This window comes from Aethina tumida, chromosome 5 (assembly GCF_024364675.1).
Source record: "Aethina tumida isolate Nest 87 chromosome 5, icAetTumi1.1, whole genome shotgun sequence".
In the NCBI taxonomy this organism is placed as follows: Eukaryota; Metazoa; Arthropoda; class Insecta; order Coleoptera; family Nitidulidae; genus Aethina; species Aethina tumida.
The window spans coordinates 28070143-28087811 of NC_065439.1; the positions used below are offsets into that span (position 1 = coordinate 28070143).

The 17669-nt window shown below is 30.5% G+C and overlaps 1 protein-coding gene across 1 annotated transcript in view; it reads left to right on the forward strand.

The window, feature by feature from the left end:
* The first annotated feature begins 1027 nt into the window (after positions 1-1027).
* LOC109603405 (5-hydroxytryptamine receptor-like) overlaps positions 1028-17669 on the forward strand; it is a 120439-nt gene continuing 103797 nt past the window's right edge. Inside the window, exon 1 of the mRNA XM_049967796.1 lies at positions 1028-1301. The gene's annotated coding sequence lies outside the window, so the exon portion shown is untranslated. The remainder of the gene's footprint in view (positions 1302-17669) is intronic.

A 17669-nucleotide genomic window follows, 5' to 3' on the forward strand; every position in this document is an offset into this window, starting at 1 on the left:
GTAGAAATAATTACAAAAAAATATATATTAAAACCCACAGAAATTCTCGTGGTAGTTTACTCAAGAGCAAAAAATTGGACGCCTCAGTAATGTGCAAATACAGTATTTAGCATATTTGGAAGGAACTAGGCCAAAGGCAAGAGCAAAGTATTTAACTCGCACCGATAAACATGGAGGAGGGAATGTTATGGTCTGAGAATACTTTAGACTAGCCCAATTGCATTAATTGGAGGTTTAATGGTTAGTAAAAGCTATGTAAAATGGTTATTTCAACAGGGTAATGGTCCTAAACACTTGACAAGTTTACTCAACAATGATTTGAACAACAGAAATTAATGATATGGCGATCACAAAGTCAGGTTCTGAATTAAATTGAAAATCTAGGGTGATGTGAACGATATATATAAAATTGTAAATAAGTGATTTTTAAAATAAGGGGACCGTAATGAAAGTTTATTTCTCACAAGTAAGTATAAAACGTACAATCCTAATCGAGTGTTAACCAACTGAACACGAACAGAAACGGTGTTAAACGTAAAGTTTCATTTAAATATAACTTCCACATTTACAAAAGCTTTGAAGTGTTAACTATGTGTCCACTCCGTTTAACTTTTTAACTGTACAAATTCTGGAAATTAAATCCATTCATTTTCAGAACACAGAACATATCACGAGTGCGTTAGCACTTTATCTAATTAGAACTTTTTGAAACACACGTTCAATGTTAAAAAAACTTTGAAAGTTGGATTTGAATATTGTTTATAATAAGTTTGAACCCCTTTAACTCGAGCCGAAAAGCAATGGGCAGATTAAGACGGCTTATGCGTACTCCGGCAGGTGTCCGGTAGGTCAATTGTTGGCTCCAGGTCCTCTGCATTGTCCGGTGGCTGTTGCTTTCTGCGAAAGATACGCCGGATGCAGGGCAGTGGCTCGGCGGTTGCGCAAGCGTCGCGACGATTTATCTCGCGTACGTCGCCGGCGTCCGACGCTTGTCAGTTGTATTCGGGATGCTACTCGGCGGCAACTCCACGCGATACGAGTCCCCGGGGCGGCGGTGAATGCCGCGAAACTTGAACACTTGGACGTTGTTTTCAAAAGTTTTTTTATGCGAACAATTGCATTGGGCCAGCGACTTATTGGACTAAATTTTAGTTTCTAGGACAGTGGGGTGTTTGCCTGTTATATTATAAGAGTAGTTTTACATTCAGCCAATGATCATGTGACTTTTTCTATTGTTGGTGTTGTAGAATTAAATAAACTTAATTTAGACTTTTTGTTTTAGTGAGGCATTTCAGTTACAGGTAAGTTTTAAAATTTCTAATTTATATATTTAATATATTAATAAATTATAAAATACTTTTCAAAAAAAAAAAACAAAAAAATTAATCTTCAAATTAACTGTAATTAAGCTATAAATTTTTTTAGGAGTTTTTTCACTTTATCTCTTAATAGTAACAGTTTTCAAATATTAATTATGCATTGATGTCTTATGTGTTTCCTTTAAAACAATTTTATTATGTCTTATATTTAAACTGGGAAACTTTGAAAAGTTTTATGGAAATATTTTAACAAAGACTGGATAATATCTTCCATGAATGTAACAAGATATAAAATATATAAAATAGTATTTCAAATGGACCTTATCGATACGTAAATAAAATTTATGGAATATCTAAAGAATATTATCTTCTTTAACATTATGGTCAGGATGTCAGGAATTTTTGGAAGCTTTTATAAATTCAATTTAATTATTATAATTATTAATTATGCCAACGAATATAATTAATTTATTAATTAAAATGATTTTTAAATTCTTGTGATATAGATATAGAATTAATTAAGTAAAATCTTGCATATTTTATAATTTTTAGATTAGAAGTAAACCCCGTTAATTTTTTATTAGTTATGTAATTTTTATCTATTATTAAAGAGGCATATTACACTTATTATTATCCTTTTGAAAATAATAAAATTATAAATAAATAAATAAATTCGATATTGTTTATCATACACTTAATTAATAAACATAATACATTAGTTATAACTATAAAAATTAGATAGTAAGATTTTAAACTTAAAATTTAAAATATTTTTCGAGCTGTTTTATGAATTTTTATGTAAATTTGATGTATACATATCTATAATTTAAGTATCAATGGGTGCTAATTGAATACGCTTAATTATAATTTAGATAGCGAACTACTAATAAATCAATCTTGGATTAATGGCCTGCCAGATTTAAAAATGTGTGTCAAATTTTTATCTTTTAATCTAGATAACATAATATGCATATGTACGTAGCTAATAAACAAAATTGATGGGCCTTACATCAACTTTTGATCAATAAAACTCTTCTGAACGTACGTACAATATGTGGAAGAAGTTTGGAGCCCAAAACGCACTGATTGAATTATTATTACGAGATTTATATCCTACATTTTGTGTTTCCTTAAATTTAATTTTGCATGCTTTCCGATTCGTGGCTCGCTAAATGGTTGGTTTTCGTTGTGCCCCGTGAGCTGTTACTTATTGAAGTGACAGGGAACCGTTACGGCACTCGGCAAGCAGTTTCGTGAAACTGCAGCTCCTCCAATTGAAGTTCAAGTCGTGGAAGCAGGAAAAATAGCACACAAAACAGTCTAAAATAAAATTTATGAGCCGTACTGTAAATTTACAAAAGCTGTTATATTTTAAAATAAAACTGGGGGCTTAATTAGTGCACAACAATTTTCCTGATTGTGTCATTTGACAAAGGATACTTCATTTAATGTGCAAACAGGTAATTATATAACATCTTAAGTAGTTAAGTGGTATTAAGTTGGACCCAATTAGAGATACTGTTAATGAGTTGCGACAAAACTGTAACTGAATTTATTCATAATTAATTTACACAACTTACAGGGGTATCTCAAGAAACTCGGCACAAATTTTATTCGGTGAAAATTTTAAACTGTAATGTTAGTGGAACAATTCATTGTATAAATTACTAATTTGTATTATTATTAATATTAACATAATTATAATTATGATATATTTTTAAAGTCGGTTGTGTGGGATTATTATTTCGTTGACCTTTAAATGTCAATAAACATTAATTTTATGCTATTATATTTTGTGCATAAACGGTGATTTGAAATAATTGTTAATTAAATAATACTAATTGGAAATTTTAATTTCAATAAACTTTTGTCTATGTGGTTTGAAAAATAATACTTTTTTATGTAGCATTCACAAATTTAACATATTGTTATTGATCCAAACAGACCTTTTTTAATTATTCATACTATAATAACATCTTCTTTCAATAATAAAAACTTGAGCACATCCTCCACAAGTTAAATTTCCAAAATACTAAAATAATAAAGATGTTTATAATTTAAATCTAACAGAACGACAATTTAACCTATTTTGTTAATTTACCAGAATTGGTAACATTGTAAAAACGACTATACATTTTTTTTGTTCATCCTGTAATAAATTCCAAAAAGTTATTAAAACTTTAATTAGCTTTATTAATTTATATTTTATTCATTATTCAACATTAAATTATTAATTATTTTAATTTAAATTATAAGATTTCTACCTAAAACAAGGAAATGAACAATACAAATAATAAAAGTTCAATTGTAATAGTACTGAAGAGTGACCATTATTTTTACTAATAGGTGTAATTATTCTGGAGTTATGAATGTTGTCCAAATAATAATTATACTCCAATAAATTATAAATTATATTTGTACAATATTCTTGTCTGTTTTTCAGTAGTGATCTACGATCTACACTAAAAAGAATCGCGACGTTTAAATAAGATAATTACTCAAAATGTAATTAGTCCGATGAGATCATAATGTAGTTTGGTGGTGTTATTATTCTTGGAATTACACGATCGACTGCCTTATTTGATCAACAACCGCCCTAATGAAAATTGCATCAAAGTTTGCTATGTAAACTTGTTAATTCTCATATGAAATAGCTATGCGTTACTCCTGGAAACTACTAATCTTCTTTAGTTAATAATCAAGGGTCATAATTTCAATGACAATGTAATATATGCAAAACACACGTATCAATGTCAATTTACGTATCGATAAGGTCCATTTAAAGCTCCCGGTTAAATTTTAAATACATTTTGCAACATACAATCGGTTGAATGAGATTTGCGATAACAGAACTATGAAAAACAACCCTCTTCGATGTAATATCAATCATTTCGATCTTTTTACACACAAAATGCCATTTGTATAAACGTGGGTGGGTTTGGAAAGACTTTTAAATAACGACCTACAATACTAGTTCCTGGAGGAGGGAATGTAAAATAATAGTTCATTGAACTATTCTTGAAAAACAAAGGCCTCCGATAAAAATGAGCCTATTCATACATCCCATCAAGTTTCTAATCATGTCCCTGTTCTCTTCCGGACTCGCCAGTGGTATTAAACGGAAGAATTCCAATTTCCGCCATACCATTTAATTATTTCCCTTTAATTAAAATTAATATGTCAGAGACAAAGGGCGGTTTTGGTGGAACGCATCGGTAGAAAATATTCGCATTTGCACAGGCACAACGGCAAAAGACAAATCCGGGAAGAATATTAGAATGTAAACATAAACATGACAGTGCTAAGGGCCCTCAACAAATTACGAGGACATTAGCAAATAGGCACGTTTTGTACGTGATTGTACCTTCAAACGCTCGTATCTCGTATCCCGGGTCCGAAACAGCTTTCTCGTCTCACTCTGAATAAGCGAAACACAATATTTTATCGGCATTCTGTGCACGCCGTAAAATAGAAAACACCTCCAAGTGGTCAATTTGGATAATCGATTTTACAAATTAAATTGTTTGTACGGCCAAAGTCGTAAAATGGCATTATTTACATTACCCATTTGAGCAACTATAACTACTGTTGTTTGCGAAATGTTTTATAGTTTTATTTCTGTCATTACTGCAGTTAATGTGCGTTTTAATTTAAATTTCGATTTGAGTGGGACGAATGTTTTTTATCGTTAACGATCTCGCAAAAATACTAAATAAATATTAAATTGTTGCACATACAGTACATGTGTGTGGATACGTGGAAACAACCTCCAAGTACTGTTAAATTAAAATCTCCCAATTGTTCGGATCACATTTAAAACTTTCCGACGAATTAAAGCAACATTGATTTTATTTAACTTTGTTTCCAGTACTGTTATTTCATTTAGTTTAATAGGAAATACAGGAAAAGTTGGCAACCACATGCAAAACAATTTTGCTAACGGTTGCTGGTATTATTCGCTTGAAAGGGAATAACATGACCCATTTATTTGGGCCTATAACAAAATTTATTTTATTTAATGTTAATGTACTTTGATAGACTTTAAAACTTTATTTAATCGGTATTTTTTTAATATTTATAGCAGATTTAGTATTAAAACCATCAGCACATTATTGGTAAATGTTTGTGGTATTTAATAAAAGCTTTACTAAATGTTAACGATAATGAATGTAAATTACCTTCAATAAATGATGGGTAAATTGTGATTTTCAGTTTAGTGTATAATATTCAATTCAGTTTCATTTGATATAGTTTTTATTTTTTTATGACTGAGTAATCATTTTTTTTTTTAATAATTTTTACTCATGTTTTAACCAGGAACATTTTTTTTGATATTTCTAACTTTTTATTCATTTCATTATTAATTTATTTTTTGTCTAACACCGTAAAAGACTAATTAACGTTTAAATGTTGCACAATAACAATTAATACTTGCCAAATTCGACTTTATAATCACAGATGATGCTAAATCTCATTAGAAACGGGCTGGGCTTACTTCGATTTGTAGTTTAATTTTAAGTTTAATTGAAATACACTAAATGCGAAAGTTTGAAGCCGGCACAATTGAAAATTTAATCCCCCAGTGTTTTTAGCTTATTCAGACAGTTTAAGCTAAACAAAGAATTTATAATATTCCACGGTAAAACCACCTCAAAATCTTTCAACACCAAGATGCGAGATAGTATTTAGACCGTAATTCCCGAGATTATCCCTATTTTCGTGTGCCGATTTGCGACAATACCGCCAAAACTTTGGATGCCTTGAGGCAGAAGCGGCGAATCGAATAGTTTATATTTTAGTCACTTTGACAGAACTGCAATTTTACGATTCGGCTTCATTGTTAAGTCTTTATCCGGTCTGAATCCGTCGAAAATATAAACTTTGTAGCTCCATAAAAGTTATATTCCATGTTTCCTGATCATAAATTTATTAAAGCTCTTAGAGAATCCCCTTACTTAATATTGTTTATCTTTATAAGATATTTCTAGAAAACTTTCGGAGGTTCTGTAGTTCGGAACAAACACAAGATAACGTTGAATGCGATAGAATAAAATTAGAAAGTACATTGTTCATTGACGTGTAGTTTAATTCAGGGCTCGTCGCGTGTTAAAGAAGAACTTACACTTGAGTGACACAGTCCGTTAATTATCAACAGACAATTAAATTAAGATTAGGTTGGCATTAGTTCATCTAATCAATGTGCTTTAGTTCGTTACTCATTATCTACATCTAAATAAAACCACAGACTGTTCGAGCACATAAATTTATCGCGGTGCCAGTTAAATTCTCCCGAAACGTCCTTTGAATTTTACTAAACAAATTTATTTAATTCCGAAATAAAAATCGATTAGCGGTCCATTTTCAATTATCTGGTATTGTCACGTAGTTTCCACACATTTTCACATAATCCCAATTTGAAATTTAAATTTAAACCTAAATTAACACATTTTCAGTAAATGTCCTTCGTTTCCCCCACATGCGATTATTCATTAAGACGTTGGCAATATTCACGTTAGGCTTTATTAAATTATTCCAAGCCACACGTTTGCCTAATCTGTATTTGTTCTTTGGAAATATCATGCAATAAAATAATTATCTGCATTTTTTTTTTTGACAGCATGTTTCTACTGATTAGGCAGTCAGTGAGTAAATGATTTATCGTTCAGTCAGTGTATTTATTTTAATCAAGGTTTGTCGACTATTAGTTTTATCTATTTAATTTCAGCGATAACTTATTACACTGATTTATGAATGTAGTACAAATTGTACTTTATGGATTTTACGAGGTCTGTTTTAATTAAAAGCTCCAGTAAAATCCAATGATCTATAGAAATATACCATATTTATTTATGTAATGATAATATCTACATCAAAATATATTTACGTTGTACTTTGAAATACACCAAAATATGTTCCCTTTACTGTGTTCCGAAAATAACATTTAATTTTTTTTTTAGAAATGTAATAAGGAAATATAGATATATGCAAAACCACCATTTTTATTTATAACAACAACGTAATTGTCAGTGGAAAAAGTGTATTTATGATATTCATTATTAGTTAGATGAAAATTATTTATTGTGTGAGCTGCACCAAGCCCACAATGTATGAATTTTGACCCGTACATTTGCAGCATTTTTGTTGTCAAAACCAATAAATCGATCGCCAATAAATCTTGGTTCTTGTTCAGTACATAACATTTTTTCTTGTTACTCGTGGGCGGATCGGACCAATAATTTGTCCCCGTATTTTATCTGTATCGTACAACTAGACCCAATAAAACATAAGCCTAATTCTCCATTGTATGGGTCCGTAATTTATGTCCAGCAGTTATTCGAAACGCACACTTCTTTAGTCAGCACATGGTCCTGGCAATATATCTTTATCCGGCACGTAGACTTCATTATTCGGTGAAATCTTCTCGTGCGTCCCGGGAAGAAGGGGACCGAATAAGTAAGTTCGGCATAGTCCTTATGGCAGGCCACACCATCTTTGTCCAACCCTGAATTATACATTTGCATCTGCCGCTCGACCGCCAAATTGTACACGGCTTTACCATAAAATAAGCTTTATTGGCGTTTCTGGTCACACAACTTAATACAAATTGCAGCTGGACACATAAATCTGCATATCGTTTCCGTCCAGACCAACCACTTGCCCATTCATTATGGTCTAAAAGCAGCTTCAAATCTATCTAAGTTATTGCGTCGGATAATTCCATGAAATTACAATATATACTATATATGACAGAGTCAGCATACTCTCATAACTTTGTTGATCCACTATTACTTTACTTTTTGTACATGCTAAGTTTGAAATATCTCGTTTAATAAGCACTCACAATGAAGTAAATGACATCAAATAAGTTACTCTATACAAACAAATATGCGACTGACAAACTACTTTTCGAGCTATGTTTTCACAAAATTAAATTATCTGTGTTTGTTTTTATATCATACTGTATACTGAGTTTCAGAGTTAAATATTGTACTTGGCATACTATTTTAGGACAAGAACAAACAGCTGCCCGGCCTGAAGTTTGAAGCGTCAATAATATTTGCTTTTTTCTGATTTAGCCATACCAAATCTCGTCGTTTCAGCTGTTATTTGTTTTTGTCCACGTATTTTATTTGAAGTCTTGTTCTTCTCTTTCTAAATAATCCAAAATTACTCAGAAATACTTATTTTTGAAGTAATTCCATCAATGTGTAACCAACAAACTTAATTTAAGTAGATGATTTAAGTAGGAATTGATGTTAATCAGTAGGAATTGATATTAATCAGTTTAATTTAAAAGTAGACTTGCTCAATGTGTAAAGATATTTTTTCCATAATTCATTTTAGGGAGCATAGTGTGATTATTACTTTTTATAATTAAAAATATAGATGCTTGTCTAATGTATGTTTCAAACAAATTGTTTCATTCTATGGAGATTGATTTGAGCTTTCTTATCTGACGACACTTTTTACTTACTAGTTTCAATATTTATTTAATAATATTAACAATATTCATCTTTAAAATGAATATCTTTTTAATCAAGCAGAAAATAATATTGTCAAAATATCCCGAGGGCTCAATAATCTTATAAATTTTATATTATTCTATTCTGTTGTTTGATTTGAAACTTTTTATCTGAGGACTCTGTTTATTTACTTGTTGTCAATATAATTGTCCACGTATTTTGTTTTTCTCTTCTAAATACTCAAAAATTACTCGGCAATACATATTTTTGAAGTAGTTCCTTCAAACAAAAAAAATTAATTTAAGTATATGATTTAAGTAGGAATTGATATTAATCAGTTCCATTTAAAAATAGACGTGCTCAATGTGTAAAGACATTTTTTCCATAATTCATTTTAAGGAGCATAGTGTAATTATTATTTTTTAGAATTAAAAATAAAAATACTTGTCTAATGTAAGTTTCAAACCTGAAAAAATCTGAGAATAAAGAACCAAATTTCAGAATGAAAAAAAGAATTATTTATAAAATTTACTTACTGATCTAGTGAAGTCAAGTTGGTTAAAAAAGGAAGTGAATCAGTATTAGTTACGATGATTTAAAGGTATGAATGAGATTGAAGGTGACTATAAACAGAAAGGACATGAAATGTGACAATGAAAGAGATGGAAATTAGATGGTGAGAATCCAAAGCCACAAAAAATAACATGAATAACTGAAGCAATATTATATTTTCGTTCGTATAGTGCATGTACATAATTTAATATTTAAAATAAAATAAAAAATGCGAAATACATTGAAAAACAAACAAAAAACAATTTATTTAAATTCCACTTGTCTCTTCTTTGTAAATTTCTCGTTTATTTTTAATATAATATATGTCGTTTTTATTTGTTTATGGGGTTGGGTAATCCAGGAGATTTGAAGGAGAGTCGCCCCTCGAAAATGCTTGTTTAATATTAAAAAAGGCAATATCTTTTTACTCGTGCATCAAATCTTGATGCTTCGAACGCACATTTTAACATTCCCGCGAGATCGCCGTGTCACATAAACATCGTAAAACTTAAAAGTTTTTTCCATCGGTCGCACTAACGATCCTTGACGCGTGAATAATGCCCAATTCGATATCAATCAGCCCGGAACGTAGATTTCGAATGCCGGTCCTGTTCAATTCGTATCGGGATAAAATAAAAGCCCGAAACACATTTCCCAGCACACACATGATAAATTTAAACGCACGCCAGACTACGGGAAAGCCATCGTACAATTGAGTCCGATTACTCGTATCCTCGGGCGCGACGTGGCCTGAAAATTATTTAACAAGTCGGAAAGAAAATTCCGACGGTGTAGTTCGTTTTTCAGTGTCCCGCGGGACACGGGCGTCGTTAACAGTGAGTTGAGAGGGCCGCGGCGTGGGCCGGAGTGTGCGGCCCCACGGTTCCATAGTTGCGGCGTGGAATTGAGGGAATGGAGCGAGGAAAGACCGGGTTGTTCCGTTCTGTCGGTAATCAGTTGGGCGAGATGCCTTCGGAGTGCACTTTGTGGATGCGCTGGAGGGACGAAATCGAGATAGTTGAGAACTTTCCCGAACTCATTGTGACGTACTCGCGTGATATCAATTAATGCCCTCAACTACCTACATTAAATATAACTCCGAATTTTACAATGAAAACCGCACGTGATATCATCTACCAATTTCAATACGTAAAACTGATGTTCATACGCTCTAGTTAATGTAACAATAGTTACAGGATTTCGTTGTTTAATATTAAATTAGTTCAAGTTTAATACAATCTATCTATAAAAGCTGTCTGAAGTTTTTCCTGCAGGTTAGAATGTGATTTTGACTCAATATTTTCCCTTCCTACTGATCCAGAAGACAAAATTATCTTATGTCATTTTGATCTAGTCGCACAATTTTTCAATATTTTGAACTTCGGTGTGATATACCTTATTTTTAAATGTACCTATGAAAAAATATACAGGATTCAAATCTGGCGACAGCGGAGGACAAAGTGATTTATTGTTTTCAACTCAAAAATTAAAAGTTTATTATTTTTGTTTCATTTTCTATTGGATTTTAATTACATTTTTTTTTATTAATCGACCTCTTTTGTAATAGAGAGACACCCTGTATATATCTCATATTTTTTTAAATGGCAAAAGAAAACGAATTTTACGATTCTTTTTTTCCTGTTTATTGTGTAGAAAAAAATAAATAATTAAGTACATTAAAGGATTATGGTTAAAAATTATTAAAAAAATTTGAAAAATTTTATTTATATAAACGATAACAATATTCACAAAATTCATTGAAACAGAAAATAATGTTCATCTTTAAAATGAATATATTTTTATACAAGCAGAAAATAATACTTTCAGAATATCTCAATATGTTTGTTTATTATAGTTTTATATTATTTATATTTTTCTAGTCTGAAGTATTTTATTCAGTTATTTTCAATATTTATTTAATAAGAATCAGAATAATAATTTTTAAACTGAATAACTTCTTATGCAAAAAAAAATAATATTTTCAAAATATTTTGAGGGCTCAATATTCTTATTAGCTTTAAATTGTTTATATTTTTTCATTCTATGGAGTTTGATTTGAACTTTCTTCTGACGTCTCTTTTTACTTAGTAGTTTCAATATTTATTTAATAATATTAACAATGTTCATCTTTAAAATGTATATCTTTTTAAACAAGCAGAATATAATGTTGTCAAAATATTCTGAGGGCTCAATATTCTTATGAACTTTATATTATTTATATTATTCTATTCTGTTGTTTGATTTGAAACTTTTTATGTGAGGACTCTGTTTCTTTAATTGTTTTCAATATTTTATTTTCACAATATCCACATTTAAAATGAAAATAATATTTTCAAAACATCTTGAGAGCATAATATTTTTATGAACTTTATATGATTTGTGTTCTTCAGTCTTGTTTGAACTCTTTTGTGTGACGACTTATTTATACACAAAATATTAAAATTGTATCAACATCCTTACAATTAGATTATGGACAGAATTTGAATTAGTTTTGAATAAATTATAATATAGAATATTATTTTGAAATCATATTTTTATTCTCTCACAAATCTGTATAAGCCATTTTTCGTTTAACATAAATCGTCGCGATGGTGTAATATTAACGCAGTTTCCCCCGATTACGTCCCTAATATATCACAAAATGCGCCAGTTTCAGTTTCGACTGGTAATAGCAAATACACACAGCAGAAAGGTATTTTATTTGATTTATAGTTTAATACTATGAGAAGTTGAGAGACTTTCCAACCAATGTGGATATCCATTTTGACTTTTACGACAAATTGAAAACTTAATGTCCTCCGTGGGTTATTTCGAAAAACTATATCATCTGATCGATAATTTGCCATCTATTCTAAATGGCCAGTCGGTTTTTACGATGTATTGTTTCGGTGGCAGTTTATCGTGTTCTCAGGAAGTATTTTATTCTGCACCCCCAGACGGTCGTAAACTCGATGGGAAATTTATTTGACAAATTGTAAGAAACGCTTCCCTTAGAGAAAGATTATTTAACGCTATTTTCTATCGTCCTAATTTACAACAAAGATGTTGAATCTTCGAAATTGTCACTTTGTTGCCGGCGAATTGCATAACCCCCTCCTTACACCCGTGAAACTAAATCCCCAACCGTCGAAATCAATAAATAACAATTCAAAATTATTCAACCGCTCCTCACATCTCCACACTGGTGCCGTCAAATAAATGTACACACACTTCGGCACAATCGGAACGGGGAACACAATAAATTAAACATGAACGAAGAACGGCGTTCGTGAAAAACCTTTTAAAATAATTAAATCCTGCACTTCAACGTTCGATTTAATTCGCACAGAAAATCCAGTTGGAAGTTTAACTTTCCGGAAGTAATTCCCGGCACAAGTTCTTCGTATCTGGACTTGACCATAACCGAGTGCTAATTAACACTCGGTGACGAACTAACGCACTAATTAACTAAAGTTGGACGGGTGGCTGAAAAATAAAACGTTCTATTCAAGAAAGACGTGTCTAATTTATTTTATTATCCGTAAATCTTAGATGTTCATTTAAAACATTCCCATATCATCGTTGATACATAAAATGAAGAAGTATGAATATGTATGCCCGTAATTCAACTGAAAATATGTCCACTCCGTTTAGACTGAGTCAAGGATATTTTAAACAGAATAAAATGACAAAAAGAAATTGATTAATCTGAAATTTTAAGATTCAAATTTAAAGTGGTTCTTTCATCACACTTAAAATTTGGAAGAAACAACCCGGTATTATTATTATTTTTGATTCTAACTCTAATTGAATGATTTGGTTAAATAAGTATTGAAATTAAAAATAAAAAAATATTCAGAACAGAACAAAATCATAGTGAAATATAAAAGGCAAAATCACTGTAAATCAGTAACTGTTTTCATATTATACATAATAAATGAATATTTATAATAAATATAGAAAATATATTTTCAGTACAAATTATCAAATTAAAATAAGCCTGGCCATTTATTATTTGTTAATTAAACTTAATTATATAGTTAACAAAATGAAATAATACAAAATAAAATGTAAATTAATAAATTTATTATAACATACAAAAAAATATAAACAATGAAAACATAATTTTACATTTACCATACATTAGCATGTTAAATTGTATGTATATGTATAAATTATTTTATATTTTATTCTGGTGTTTTTCTGATAGTTATAATTAAAAGCCCCAGCAAAACATGAGGCAAAATCGATTTGGATTTAAAGCGGCTCTTACGTTGAAATAAAAGAATCGTTGCACTGCACATATCGGAAAAATGATGAAATCGACAGAAAAGTTCGAAATCAAAGATGGATTTTATATTCGCTGCCTCGTTTGTAATATGCATTTCCAGAATGGGTCGTACAATGAATTATTCACAAAAATGTGCAAGTTTCAACAAGATTTTACAAGTAGTTTTGGCTTCGAAAGCCCCACACAGAGTAATCTTCGAATAATATTTCATTAGGCAACAGTTTTGTCTCTGGCGATAAAGGGCCAGGCGCACGGATCCATTAATAATAAAATTTGACCAGAGTACACACAAAGAGCGAACCAGGACCAACCATTAATTCATCATGGCATGCAACTGTGGATCTAGAGCTCTGTGGTTAGGATAAGGCCCTCAGAACGTTTCCAAACACAACCGTTGGAAAACTGCTGTTTTAGTAGGAAATTGGACAAGTAAAATATTATTGGGCCATACATGAATATGTCACCAAGAGGTCTGTTCAGAAATGTACAAATTCTCGTGTAAAATTTCGAAGACACATTGTAATAGTAAAAAGGAAATTATTATCAGAAATAAAGAAGATTTTTTATATAAAATTTTGAAACGAAACTTCGCATTCGCCCATTTTTAAACTAAACTTAAAAATTTGGTGAATGCGCACTTTAAAATTATTTGGAAAAAATTATTTAATATAATTTTATGGTCTCTTCTAATTTAATATAATAATAACTAGTAAAAATGTAACAATTCCATATAATAAAATGGCATGATTAAATAAAATTAAATTATTGATAAACCACATACATGTTCATTAATATACTGGATATAGTAATAAATGTGATTAATGAAAATTTTAATTGTAATATTTTGTAATATAATTGTATTAGCAAAAAGGAAATCATTATCAGAAATAAAGAAAATTTTTTATATAAAATTTTGAATGATTTTCATAGGCGCATTCGCCCATTTTTAAACAAAACTTAAAAATTTGGTGGATGCGCATTAAAATTATTTTAATTAAGTAATTAATGTCTTATCCAGTATAAGATTTAGTACTTAATTAATAATAAAATTTTAATAACATTTCTGTCTTAATTTATTAATAACTAATAAAAAATAATTATTGATAACTAATAAAATAGATTGGTTAAATAAAAATAAATTATTGACAGTTAAAATTAAAATTTTAAACGTAATATTTGTTTATAAGTAAAAAAACAGAAAATAATTTAAACATATTTTTAACTATATTTAATTATTATTAATATTTTTACATACTTTTTAAAATTCAAGATGTTTCATGATTTTTAAATATTTTTTTATATTGATATTAAGAATTATATATATATATATATCATATATTTAAATACATATTTTTGATACTACTTATAAAATAAAAGATACCTAGTGTTGGCAAATTCTAAAATTAATATTTGAGAAGCTGCTATGAATTTATATCCGTCCCAAATGATAAAAACAAGCTATAAATTAAGACGTTCTATGCGACGGAAAGCAATAACCGCCGACACGTGAGCTATTTTACAAAGAATTAAATAAAATTTTCGAATAAAACCACAAAGTTTTGTTGCTAAAAGCGACGGTGTTGTAATGACTTTTGGCATGAGTGATAAAAATATATGGCACAATTAAATTGTGCGGCAATTTCTTTTAGTACATTTGTCCATATCTTATATATCTAATTGAAACAATTTTTTGTAATATTTTATAATTATAATTATATAATAATTGTGAAAATAAAAAACATAATTGAAAAATAAGTAATTGAAGTTTTTATTTTAGTAATTTTATTATTATCTATAGTGACATCAATTTGTTATGACAGTCACTATAAAAATCATCAAAGGGGATCATAATTGGGGTTATTTATGAATCATAAAAACTATGATATTAGATTTTTTATTAACTGCTTATTTATTCTGAGCAAATGTTAAAAAGGTTAATGATTTTTATGATAACTAAGCCATGGTTTATAACACCGTAATAAATTTAAACATTAAACTTTGATATATAGGATAATATCCGATTTATAATAGGCTTTATATAAGATTAAATTTTATTTCCCGCAAACGTTCCCCCACGGTGCGGGGCAATCTTGTGCACTTGGTTCGAGTTACGGTCAACGGTCAAGCAGGTTATGAGAAATCCTACCTTCGTTAATTTTCATTATTTGTCACTTAGTTTACCTTCCCGTACATATTCATTTGAGCTCTCAGCTTAATGAGGGGTTCCATCCCTGTATTTAGCCGGACAACAAACAATATTGCTCGAAAATATATATTCAAATCACTCCATTATTTATGGGGGAAGTTTCAAGTGAGTTATGCGGAACGTACGTGTTATTTCATTGGTTTACGATTTTACGATTTAGGGAGCTCGACCTCAATGCGCTTGTTATCTTTTAATCTTTATATGGTCGTTAAAAAGACCTTTCAATTATCGTGCGATAAAAGCTGTCCAGGTTCACAATTTACGATTTGTTCGGGCGATGTTTAATTTAAATAAATATGAACTTTCCAGTTAACCCACTACGAAACGGTCTTCACGTTTAATTAGTATGTTTGAACGGTTTATTAGACGTCGACGACTTTTTGCTTTTTATTAAAACGTTCCTTAATTCACGAGAAAAACGTCTTGCTCCCAATTATCCACTCCTTACCTGCGGCGTGATGCCACCGAAAGGAAAAAAACTCTAATAACGAGATCAATGCCAGTCACAACACAAATTCCATTCCATTTTGTCGGTCTCTCGCCGGCATCAGGTGCGCACACCGTCCGCCCAGACAAAATAAATTTAATTCGAAATGAGAAAAAAATATATGGAAATATATTCTCGACAAAAAATGATTTGCGTCGCCATCCGAATCGGCGTCCCACAACATGATGGATGTGCCTGCGAAGGACAGATGTCGATGTTAGATTACTTGGGAATACGCTTTAATGAGATGGGTAAGATGGAATATCTTTGATCGTGAGAGTGCTCTTGTGTATGGAATGTTTTTGCTGACACTTTTAACCTTTAATTTTGCATTGCTTGGGTAACGAAGGAGTAGGCTTATTTCAATTTAAATCTTCGGTCGATTCTGATCATAATTCTTGTGTTTTGACAGTCATTAGACTGTGATAAATCAGTCGTTAGAAAGAGGCTTCATCCAGTGACTTTCAATAAAGTTGGTAAACCTGAACAGTATTTAAAAAATCTTAATCTAAAAGGCCAAATGTGAAAAGGTTTTTCAAAGACCAGTTTCTTTAGTCAATAGGAAAGACACTTCTTCATGACTACATAAAACCACACGTCGCATTAAAGGCTTAAAATAAGCTCCAAAATTGAAATGATAATGAAAACTTGGAAGCAGAAAATCAGGAGAATTAATTATGATGGATAGTAATTATAACACACACGAAATCTTCAGTATTGTCTCCAGAAAGTTAAAAGTAAACAAACACATCCATCGCATGTGATTCTTTTTATTGAAACCTAAACGGGATAATGGAATGGAAGTGAGCAGAACCGATGGACATGCCAAATGAGGATGTCTGCGGATAATCTGGCGATCAGATTCCAGCAGCCAAACAAACGTCGATGCGGTCGCAGTTAAATACGAATCGGGCAAATCTTGATGGTTGATTCGCGGCAATTCGTAGTTCCAGAACTATTGTCTATGTATTTTGGTGAATCCACTAAGTTTGTTATGGCATTATGAACGGGAAAAGTTTCGCTATGGTTCTCGATTTGTATCGCTTAATTTATGGTGCCGATTCTGGGGGTGGATGGGTGCGGACCAACTTGAGTACCGAGTGTGTGTTATCGTGGAGACTCAAGTTAACCAAATTTGTTTTATCAGTTTGCTGCCACGTGCGTACCACAAGTTTCTCCCTCACATACAATATTATAGTCATATTATAACGTTTGTGATCCGTGAATTGAATGCACATTAAACCAAATGAATAAATAAATAAATCAACAGATATCATCTAGATATATTTATATGAATTAAAAGTGAATCAGTAAATCTTAATATTGACTTAAATATTAATCAATAACATTTAATCTGACTATTGACTATCCT